Genomic DNA, 11,360 nt, shown 5'->3' with positions numbered 1-11,360 from the left:
TGTGGGTCCGAGTACACCCACATGGGATGGCTGCCTGGCAGAAGGGACCTTTAAAGGCCATCTAGTCCAGTTCCCCTGCCATGAGCAGGGACATCTTCAGCTAGAGCAGGTTGCTCAGAGCCCCCTCCAACCTGACCTGGAATGTTTCCAGGGATGGGGCATCTCCCACCTCTCTGGACAACCTGGGCCAGTGTTTCACCATCCTCAGTGTAGAAAGTTTCTTCCTTCTATCTAGTCTAAATCTGCCTTCTTTCAGTTTAAAGCTGTTACCCCCTGTCCTATCGCAACAGGCCCTGCTAAAAAGTTTATCCCCATCTTTCCTGTAGGCCCCCTGTAAGTACTGGAAGGCCACAATAAGGTCTCCCTGGAGCCTTCTCTTCTCCAGGCTGAACAACCCCAACTCTCTCAGCCTGTCCTCACAGCAGAGGTGCTCCAACCCTCTCATCATTTTTGAGGCCCTCCTCTGGACCCACTCCAACAGGTCCGTGTCCTTCTTATGTTGGGGACTCCACAGCTGGACACAGCACTCCAGGAGGGGTCTCACCAGAGGGGAGCAGAGGGGCAGAATCACCTCCCTCGACCTGCTGGCCACGCTTCTTCTGAGGCAGCCCAGGGGGTGGTTTGCTGCCTGGGCTGTGAGCTCACATTGTCAGCTCATGTCCAGCTTTCCATCCACCAGTACCCCCAAGTCCTTCTCCTCAGGGCTGCTCTCAATCCCTTCATCCCCCACCATGTATTGATACTGGGGGTTGCCCTGACCCATGTGCAAGAGCCTGCACTTGGCCTTGTTGAACCTCATGAGGTTCGCACAGGCCCACTTCTTGAGCCTGTCCAGATCCCTCTGGATGGCATCCCATCCCTCAGGTGTGTCAACTGCACCACTCAGCTTGGTGTCATCAAACGTAGATATATAGATATATATGTGTGTTTGTGCGTGTGCATATACTTGCTTTCCTGCGTGGAGGTGAGGAGGTCAGGAAGGGTGCTGCACCTTCGTGTGTTTGTTTACAGATGTGTTTTAAGTAAGATTCATTACTGAAGGCTCTTAGACAAACTAAGCCACCACAGGACAAGGAAGGCAGAGGCTCTTAGTTGACTTTCAACTGTTTAAAATACAAGGGAAAGGGAATATACTGTTGATGCCTGTAGGAATCAAGAGATGAGGATTTTCAGAGCAGTCTGCTTTGGGCCCTGTGTTACACAGCGTACTCATTCATCATCCAGACATGGGAATGAAGAGACGATACAGTTTTATTCAAAATAGGCGATCTAAAGCTGACTGCCACAAATTGCATAAGAATCACAGGACACAAGGGACCAAGCCATAAACCAGTGGAAATTAATTTCTGATAAATGAAAAGTAATGCATGGGGAAAGGTAAACTATGTATATACATTCAACCCAGTGATACATATTCAGTGCTGGCACCTGTTCAGGAAACATAAACTTAATTCTCAGTACAGATCAAAGAAGCAAGCAGAGCACTGGCAGTGATTAGAAATGGGAGAGTGAGCAAAACAAGATGCCTGACCGTGTTAGTATGTAGGGTACTCTATAAATCTAGAGCACACCCACTGTGTACAAATACCACACGTGCTCTTCATCTCAGCTCAGCAGAGGTGTAGTACTAGAGTCAGAAGAGATTAGGCATCCAAACTGGAAAAAGGATGACTGAGGGATGTTATGACAGGGGTCTGGAAAATAGTCAGTGGTTTGCAGATGAATAGAGACAAGATAAGCATTGCTTCGTATAATTCAAGAATAAAGAGGCACCCACTGAAATGAACCGGCAGCAGGTATAAAAGAGGAAGGGATTTTTCACAACAAATTGTTAAATGGAGGAACTCATTGCAACAGGCTGTTGTGGAGGTTAACGAATAAATCAGCTTATGAGAAGCCAGGGAAAGTGATCGGGGATGGATCCAGGAGCCGTTACTGGTCTCAGCAGGAGCTCTGCGCTCTGGGGATACCTGGGAGGAATGGCAGGTAGACCCCCTGAATGGCTCAAGCTCTGAGGATACACAAACCTCCCACTGCATCCTCTTTATCCCTGCAACGATCCCCACAGTCTCCTGTACCCTCCCCTTCTTCCTTCCTCCTCTGAGACCTGCTGCCTGCACCTGAAGCCCATTCCCATGCTGCAGCCCCTGCCAGCTGGGTTCCATGCCCAGTCCATGCCTTCGAAGGTTGCCCACCTTGCATGCCGGGTGGCAGACACCCCTCTCCACCATCCCCATGCTTCTGACTGCAGCAGGAGAAGGAGAAGCAGGACACCCTGCTGCCCTTTAAAGAAAAGCAGCACACCACTTGCCTGTCAGGCTTTCACAGGGCAACTCCATTCACGCACTATTTCTCCATACAAGCTTTACTCAACCGGCTGGAGACAGGATACTAAACTACCTGGATTTTTATCATGTCTGTGTTGCTGCCTGTGGGTTGCTGATATTTCCCAGCACCATATGAGGCTGCTGCAGGAATTTTTGTCCTCACCATTTCCAATGGGGTGCCTTCCCCCTGCTCCCCTCCCACGGCAGCTCCCATATGGCCATGCCTCTCCACAGCAGGAGGGAGAGGATGTAACTCACGGCACCCCCCGTTTTTGTCCATCTGATGCAGCAAGCATATGCCAGACACCTCCAAGAGTCAGCTCACTTCAATTTCCAAATGGAAGCAATGACTGTGCTAAAAGGCTACAATCTGCAGGTTTTCCTTGATTTTCTTGTGCCATTCCTGCTTGCGTTGGAGACTAGCAGATCAGAGAGAGCAGTGAAAGGCTACCAAAAAAACAACAGCACATGCTGGTGCAAGGTGAGAGATTTTTATCCCTATTTCATTTTTGTTTCAAACTGTAAATAATTTCAAATGGGCTGTTAGTGACAGAGGGAGTCAATGGTGAAGGGGAATGTAAGGAGCACCTGTAGCAACTGGGACTCTATGTGTTTGTTATGCTGCTTTCCTGTGCCCGTGTATCCGTTACTAGCGTCTTACAGGCTTAACACCTACTGGCCATCTTCAACTAAACTTGCCATGGAAACACAGATCACAAAATGCTTGAAAACCTGGCAGATGAAAGGAATTGCACTGGCTTTGTAGTGTGAGCTAGGCTAAAGAAAGGTTTGGTACTGCAGACCTTAGAGGATGACAGGGATTTTTTTTTAAGTTGCCAGGAATCGGCACCTCTCCCAGCAGGCATGGCCAAAGCCTGCCTGTGTTTGGGTTTCTCGGCCTGGGCAGGGCAGGAGTTGGGTGCCATCAGCCCAGGAGGTCCCTGGGGAGGCAGAAAGACCAGAGACGACTCATAAAACTGTGGAAGCCTGTCAGGAGCTCCTGGGCTTTTCCTTTTGGGTGGCCACCATTCTGAGCTGAGAAGAAGAAGGACACCCAAGGTGCCCTATGAGAACAAATACACCTGATCACTTCATCCATGGACTTCCAGGGCTGCTCCACCAGGCACGCGTGGTGGCCAGCGTCGCTTTTCTGGCTTCACATTGCATTGCAGAAAGGTTTGGTGGTAATGCCACAGTACGACCTCAGAGAAACACTGACTCATGATAACAGTCAAATGGTACAAAATATTAGAGACTGAGGTCTCCAGCTGTCAGTACACAATGGAGAAAAAAATTTTTAAAAATATTGTTTGGCTTTCTGTTAACATTTAATCTTAACATTGATTTTTCTTGAACTGGTAGTTTCTTCTTTGGCGTGAAATAATTGCAACAACCCTGGAATGATTTTCCCCTCAGTTTTCAGTACACAGATTTTCACACAGATTTTTTTTTTTAATCTGGAAACTACATTGATGTTATATTCTCAATATTATCTAACTAGTGTTTCTATTTATCTTAATTGAAAGTAGATTTTTTTGCCTCTTAAAGTTGGGGTTTTATAACCTCTTGTTTTCAGAAACATTTGGTGGGGCAATATATATCACAATCCCATGATATGAATACCAATCACTGGGAAAGGTAAAGCTAATCACAAAAATAGCATTATCCAGAGAAGGTGCTTAAAAACTAAAGGTAACTAATGCAGTCGTGCCTTTAAAACCACTCAATGAACTTCCTGAAGAAACATTGATTTTCTGAGTTTCATCAATGTTTTTTTCAACATACTTCGAGAAGGAATCATAACTATCTGTAAGGTGTTCTTTCATTTGAAATCATTCTCAGAATAATTCCTGTGGAAAATTCCTACTTGTGCCTTGTTTGTGAACAGCTCACAGGGAGGTGATAAAATATTTGGCATTTTATACATTTTGATGGGATAGAGAGATGCAATATAGTTCTGATCCTTGTCTAGAACAGGCAAGCTCTCAGAATAAAGCTTCTCATGCAGATGTAATTCTGCAGATTGCAGAAATTGCCTTACATTTCAGGCTTTAAAGATAAGCTTTAATAAAACCTTTTGTTTGTATTCTAACAAGCTTTAATAACAGCTTTTGTTTGCATTGTGACGTGTTTCTATACCCTTGAGCGAAGGACATGATACCAAAGGACTGCGCTGTCATGTTCATCATCTGCCTGGGAGCCACCCACTGCACTAAGGAGGAAGGAGTGCAGGCTTGGGCGCGCTGAACTTCCCCGTCTGTCACCTTTCTGCTGGGGACTGAACTGCCATCGCGTGGACATTTTACCAACTTGCACATTCCCATAAACACAAAAAGCAAAGACCTGGGAGACGAACAGAAGAGCAGAAAGCTGGGAACCATTAGTTGGTGCGAAGTTACAGGCTGAATTTGAAAAATTGATGTGACATAAGGTTAGTCCAAACTCGTGCTCTATTTTGCGTGACTTTTCTTAGCTATTTAGGTTTGAAAATATTTACTGCTCTCTCTTGAGAGGTCCAGCAATGCACAGGCTGTGAGGACAGCAAGGAGAAGGCACAGCATACGCATCTCTTGTGCTGGGAAATGCCTCCTCCAGCACACGGTTAGCCAGAGGGCTGGGTGTCCGGGGCAGTCTGAATTCACCAATAAAATAAATTTCTAAATAGCGAGCTTTTAATTTTGTTAACTGTCTCCATCTTTTGTGTGCTACTGGTTAAGTGCAGGTGGTGATTAAATTAGTACCTTTCCTGGAGAATTTACAGCCTAAAACCTCAACCCTCTGCCTAAGCGTCCATATGGAACTAGTCGGGGTCTGGGGCTACACAGGCACTGCACTTCATCCATCTCCAGCAGAAATGCAAACTTCAGGACTGTTTTTTTACTAGGCCTATCCTCCTTTCCTAGGCAGAAACAGTGTCCAGGTGGAATATGAGGATTTCGGTCCTTCTGCCCGTCTCTGGAGGAATCCCACAGGAAGCACCGCCGAGGCACTCATCCGTGAAGTCTTGAGGATTTTGCCGTGTCCGAGACATGGGGTTCCTAATGCACGCGGTCATGCAGACATTATGCAGGGATGCAGATTTTTCTACACAGGCTGTGAAACATCTGAATGTTTTGTTTAACTGAAGGGAAATAATATTCATTGTGTCTGTACACACTGTGCCTTCACCTTCCTCCATTTGATCGTGTCACATAGTCCCTGTATTGTTGCAGACAACCATTTGCTTTTAATAGTGCAAAAGATAAAGTTCTCTGCTCCAGTGATTGGAAAATTCTGGACAGAAAATGTATATTCTCAAGCTTTCTAGTTGTATGGTTATAGCTCTGCTTACTATTGAATCTACCATAGCCTGAGAGTTCAGATAGATTCATATTTTGTGTATCTTTGAACCCAAGACACGAACGCCGCGATGCCAGCAGCCATCTGGCTCAGAGTAACACCAGTGAGGAATATAACCAGATTTCAAAATATTCAGTGAAGTGCACCTCCAAAACCCACCTTCTTCTTCTGATGGCCAAGTAAGAATATCTGATTTCCCTGTGGGTTTTTTCCTATTATTATGACAGACAATGTGAAAAGTAGTGAGGCAGATGACCTTATTTGGAGTAAGACCATGCAGAATTTTTAACCAAATATAGGAGAGACATTTACCTTAATCTGCGTCCCCTTAAACAGTCAGCGATTACTTCTCTGTTACTAGTCATTTGCTGTGCGCTTTGTTGCTGTGTGCTTACGGTTATGTTCATTCATGCACCAGCTCAAAGGAAAAAAATAAAATGCATACTTTAATGCAAACATTTGTTTTTTTTATTATATAAAACAATTTGCAGTATTATAACTAATACTACAAAATGTGGACTTAAATTGTGTTACCAGCACAATTCAATACGTGACCCTATTTTAAATTCAGTTATTAATAAAATTAAAAGAAAAATGTTACTTCTGTTCAAAAGTAAGTACATACCTTTCCTCAGCATATGTATACATATATATATGGATATAAAATGTAAAGCAATAGGCTAATTCTGCTGTTATTTTATCAATGTAAATAATAATTAAATCCAGCCAAGCCAAAGCTAGCGAGGGCAGTTATGATGTTTCTGGAAACAGAAAATGATCATTATTTTAAACTAATTATCAAGGAACAGGAAACTGAAAAGTGGCATCAAGTTAGTAGCAAAAATCTGATCTTCTGTCTGACGCTGGGAAAATCAGCTCCCCGAGCGCAGTCTCCCAAGTCACAAAACCTGCTGGGGAAGGCCAGAGCGTCTTCATCGCTGAGCTAGCAGCAGCTGCGGCTGAGCCAGGCTGGAGGACATCTCCAGCCACCAGGACTGTGTGATGAGACTGCACAATGGCATGCTGTGGCATGTCACGAGCTGTGGCATGTCATAAGCTGCGGCACGCAGGAAGAGGCAGATGGAAAGCTGAAGTGAGATCTTTCTTCTGTGATAAGTTTTGGAGGATAATCTCCTTTCTCACTCTTCTTCCAAAATAAAATCTAGAGTGATGCAAGATCTTCGCAACCTCCCTATGCAGAACTGCAGATGCCCTGGAAGGCCTTCATATTTCAGGACTTCCCTCATCATCCTGTGCGTGGCACGAGCCTTTGGGACTATGGCTCTCAAAACAGCCTCTACTGCTTCCTCCAGAAGCTCTTCTTCTCTCCAAGGTATCTGTATCATACTGGAAAGCTGGGCACAGCACAAATGGTCTAAAATCTTGGTTTAAAGAATTGCTACATGCATAGGAATGAAATACCTTGCAGTCTGCAAGTCATCTGGCATTTCCCTAAAACCACAATACACCGTACACAGTAAAAGTAAAGGGGAAAAAAGAGTGAGCAGTCCAACTTTTTGATCAGCTCCAAAGAGACTTTTGTTTCTATATCATCCAGAAAAGAAATTATCAAAAGGCCTACGTGGTCTTGCAATGGGAAGGTCAGACCTTTAGAAAAATCAGCCACCTTGGGTTAATACTTCACAAAGGCTTCGTATACACTAGCAAATCAAAGTCATTCCTTGGTTATCAGGTCAACCAGTGCTGACTTCTGACCTAGCCCAGGGTGATCTGGGAGGGTGCAGGAGGGTGCAGAGCAGCCAGGGCTGCTCTGAAGATATAACAGCACAGTTCATGCCCTTCCAGTGCCAGGAGCCAGGAAATGTTTCCTGGTGCCCCGTCATTTACCAGGAAAAAAAAAAAATCCTTCATGTGGGGGTACTGACAACCAAATGTGTTCCATTCTTTTCTGGCTTGGGGGCATCACGGCCTGACTGGATCAGGATAAAGCCTTCTGCTGTTTCATTCAGCAGGGGGGTGTGGAAATAAGGTCCCCCATGGGCAGCACTGGACGTTGGTACCTTTCAAGGCTATAAGAGCCACCTGGCTCAAGCTCGACATGCACTGCTGTACTGTTGTCTCCTGTCTGCGCCTGGCAAACGTGGACAGGAAAACTCTCAGAAAAAGTAACTCCTCGTGACGGATGAGCTGACCTCAAAACCAGAACTTTTGCCACAGATTAAGCAACACTGGATAAGGCATCAACCATACCTTTGCAAAACAAAATCTACAGTGGGCTTAGTTGTTACTTACCCAACACTGTCAAATACAGACCTTTGCAGTGATTTTCACACGGAGTTGGTTGTCACCCAGCTTATATATACTGAGGTCCATAAAGACTGGAAGAAAAAAGCTGATCCTTCTCAATCAATAAGATTTTCCAGCATGCAGTGGGCAAGTAATTGGCAAGATGGTTAATAATAATGAAAACAGCCCCAGGATTTAGTCATTGCCAACAGCCAGTGCCCCTGAGGAACAAGCTACTTGATGTCAGTGCTTACAGCTGGCTGAACACTAAAGAATATTTTTTTCTTTAAAAATAGCATCCCTATTTACCACATTATTGTTAAGGAATGATTGCCGTTTCCATCGTAGCGGCTTTTCTGACTACACTAAAACATTGCTCAAGGCAGCTCTATAGCTGCACATGTGCCCTGGAGTAAAGGCTAGGCATGAAAACCTTGAGAAAGTCATGTACAAGGCAGCAAGGTATTGACGCACGTCAGATGGGTTTGAGGCCTTATTCATTCAACAGAGGAAAGCTATGAATTCTTAAAACTTAAATTTTGAACGCAGTTATCAGTTATCAAATGACGCTTACACCTCTTTTCATATAATAAAATGTGTGCTTGTGTCTGAAAGTACCTAAGGGGGCCGATGCATCTCACATGCCAAGCTGACCTTTTAAAGAGGTCTATCGGCATTTTTCAGAGAGGAAATCAGGCTTGGGTATTGATGTGTTGTGACTGGTTTTCTCCTCTGCACTTCTGAGTTTCTACGTTGATCATAACCAAACAGTGGTGGTCTGAGCTCACGCACAGCAGGACTGATTCCTACTGGGGATCCCCCCATACAACCATATCAACGCTAACAGGTTAAAGAAGAGGCAGGCTCTGCTCGGTGCATTCCTGGAGGTGTTTTGCTGGGTTTGGGATGTGGGGCAGCGCTGCACAAGCAGCTCCTTGGGCCATGCTGAGGCCCAACACATAGATGAGAGGTTGGGCAGAGGCTGGTAGGGGAGATGAAGGCAGGAGAAACACCATAGCAGCATGTGAAGTTGGGCCCCCAGGCTCATCTCACACACAGTGCCACTGCCGAGCTTTCTGAACTTGAGTCATGGCTCCGGTGTTATTTAATTATAGGCTGCTGTGCTTAGTAATGTGATATATGTGCCTCATGCTATTCATACCCTGCAACCTGACACAGAGAATCTGGGTAGAGCCCAAGCTCCACCCACGTGAGGGATGTCCTCTTGGCGGTGTTCCTTCCAGGGCTCCGCACCCAGAAGGGTTTTGCCAGCATTTGAGCAAGCATCCCCGCTGCGACACCTAAACTATTTCACTGTCTCTCCATTGCTTTGGCAGCAAGTGCTGAAGTTTTTTTCCCACATATTTGTGGGAGACTTTATTGGATGCCTTGGAAAGAACATGGTAAGATCAAATGATTTTGGCCTGAAGATAATGTCTATACCACAGACTGCAGCACAACATGGCGGTGCTCGGGCTGGCTATTGGGTACCAACAATGTAAGTGAAAAAAACCCCGAGCTCCACACAGAGCTACTTTGCCTTGGAGGCAGAGAAAAAGAGGTAGCAAGGCTGGGTCTGCACTTCCCTTAGAGATATGCTGGGTCCTCCATGTGATACACCTGTGCTAACATAAGGAAAGAAAAAATGTGTAAGGAAAAATGCAGATGTTGCAGCCTCAGTCACAGAGGTGAATCAGGAGAGAAGGCAATAAACCATGTTGCTACTAGACAAAAGTCTGGGACAGCCACATAACACAGGGAGAAGAGCAGCTGCACTGGGGTAACCAGCATTATTCCAGGCTATTTTAAGACCTTTATCCTGAATCAGCATCCAGGTGATACACTGGCACGTTCAAATGTAGTAGCAGGGCTTATCGGTTTATCTAAAGCTCAATTTGTGTGACATCCTGCTCTATAAATGCATTTTTGAATTAAGAAAAATGCTATCAATAAGAATCCTATTAAACAGCAAATGACGTATCAGGTATTTAAATATAGGTGTACTTCTGTGCTTTGAACAGTACAGCCTCGTTATTTAAACACCAGGGAACTGGACTGACAAATACCAGGATTTAGTACAGATATGTTTTAAGCTTGGAAGGGACCACGATGGTCAGAAGTATCTTCCTAGCATCATAAGAGCGTACTGAGCTGGCAGGCACAGACACGCATACCTATCCACGAGTTTTGAGCAGGCACGCTTTTCCCACTCAGTGTAGGCTGGGAGAAAGAATAAAGGGGGAAAAAAAACTTATTTGCAAGTCTTGTCTCTTCCTCTGCTGATAAATATTCCCCCTGTGAAGGCGGTGGCACCGCTGTAATGCTGGCAGCAAACACCAGGGGTGTACGGCTCCGTGTTTGCCATCAGCCGAGCCATGGCACAGCTCGCCCTTACTGATGGCTGCTCCTGTGGGCTAGGTTCCATATGCCTTTAGCTGTCACCAGAGACCGCCTGCCACCGAGTGCCTGCCGGCTGGGGGCTGGTGGCAGTCACCACCAGCAATATGCAAGATGTAGGTGGCCTTGGCTTATGCTCAGGAGGTTCAAATGGGCTCAAGCAGCGTAGGGTAACCAAGAGTGAAATTAGAAAAAGAATACTTAAGTTCCTGGAAAATGATGGTGAAATTCCTGTCTAGCTGTATGGCAGACATCCTTGAATCATCTCCGTTCCTTTAAAGTAACTTTGGTTATACAGGCCTTTTTCCTACCCAGAAGTTTTCAAGCATAACTATGACCAAGATTCTCCTTGCAATCTCACAGCTAGAGCTAGCTGCAGTTTGGCTAAAGAGCCAAAAGAAGCGGAAGAGGAATTTGGAAGAAGATAGATTATATCTCTGCTTTCCCTTTTCTTCCAGCCCTCTGGTCCCATCAGCTCCACAGTTGCCAACTCTTTTAACACAAGAATTTACAAAGGACTCTCTTGTTCCCTGACTGTTTTTATGTGCCTGAAGTGAATTTCTGCTCTTTAAACAAACGCATTTGCACCTTCACTGCAATGGGAAAAGCTTAATGACACCCTGGATCCTGATGGCATTTGTAGGTTTTCCAATGAAATAAGAGTAGTGTTTTGCAAAAGGCACTTTAAATGTCTGTTCTTCCCTTTATACTTAATAAGGACTAGGGAAATAGTGCTGTTTTTCTGATCATCTGTTTTTGTATAGTCATGGTATTCTTTAACATCAGAAAGTATTTAATGGGTACATCAGAAAGTTCAGAAAAAATATTTAAAACAAATTCATTTACTCTATACATCAATGCTTTAGGCTTAAGAGGACACTGTCAACTTGAAATTGGGGAATTAAATATCCACAGTAAGAGCTTTAGGTACAAGGTTTTGCTTGTGAACTTTTCTGGATCCACTAGTCATTTTACATTTGTTTCATTTTGTCTTTCTTATGTTCTTGTGTGAGCAGCAAGATAAAACCTACGCTGAGTCCAAAAAATAAC

This window comes from Rissa tridactyla, chromosome 4, assembly GCF_028500815.1.
Source record: "Rissa tridactyla isolate bRisTri1 chromosome 4, bRisTri1.patW.cur.20221130, whole genome shotgun sequence".
NCBI classification, from domain to species: Eukaryota; Metazoa; Chordata; class Aves; order Charadriiformes; family Laridae; genus Rissa; species Rissa tridactyla.
This window is presented reverse-complemented; position numbering follows the sequence as displayed.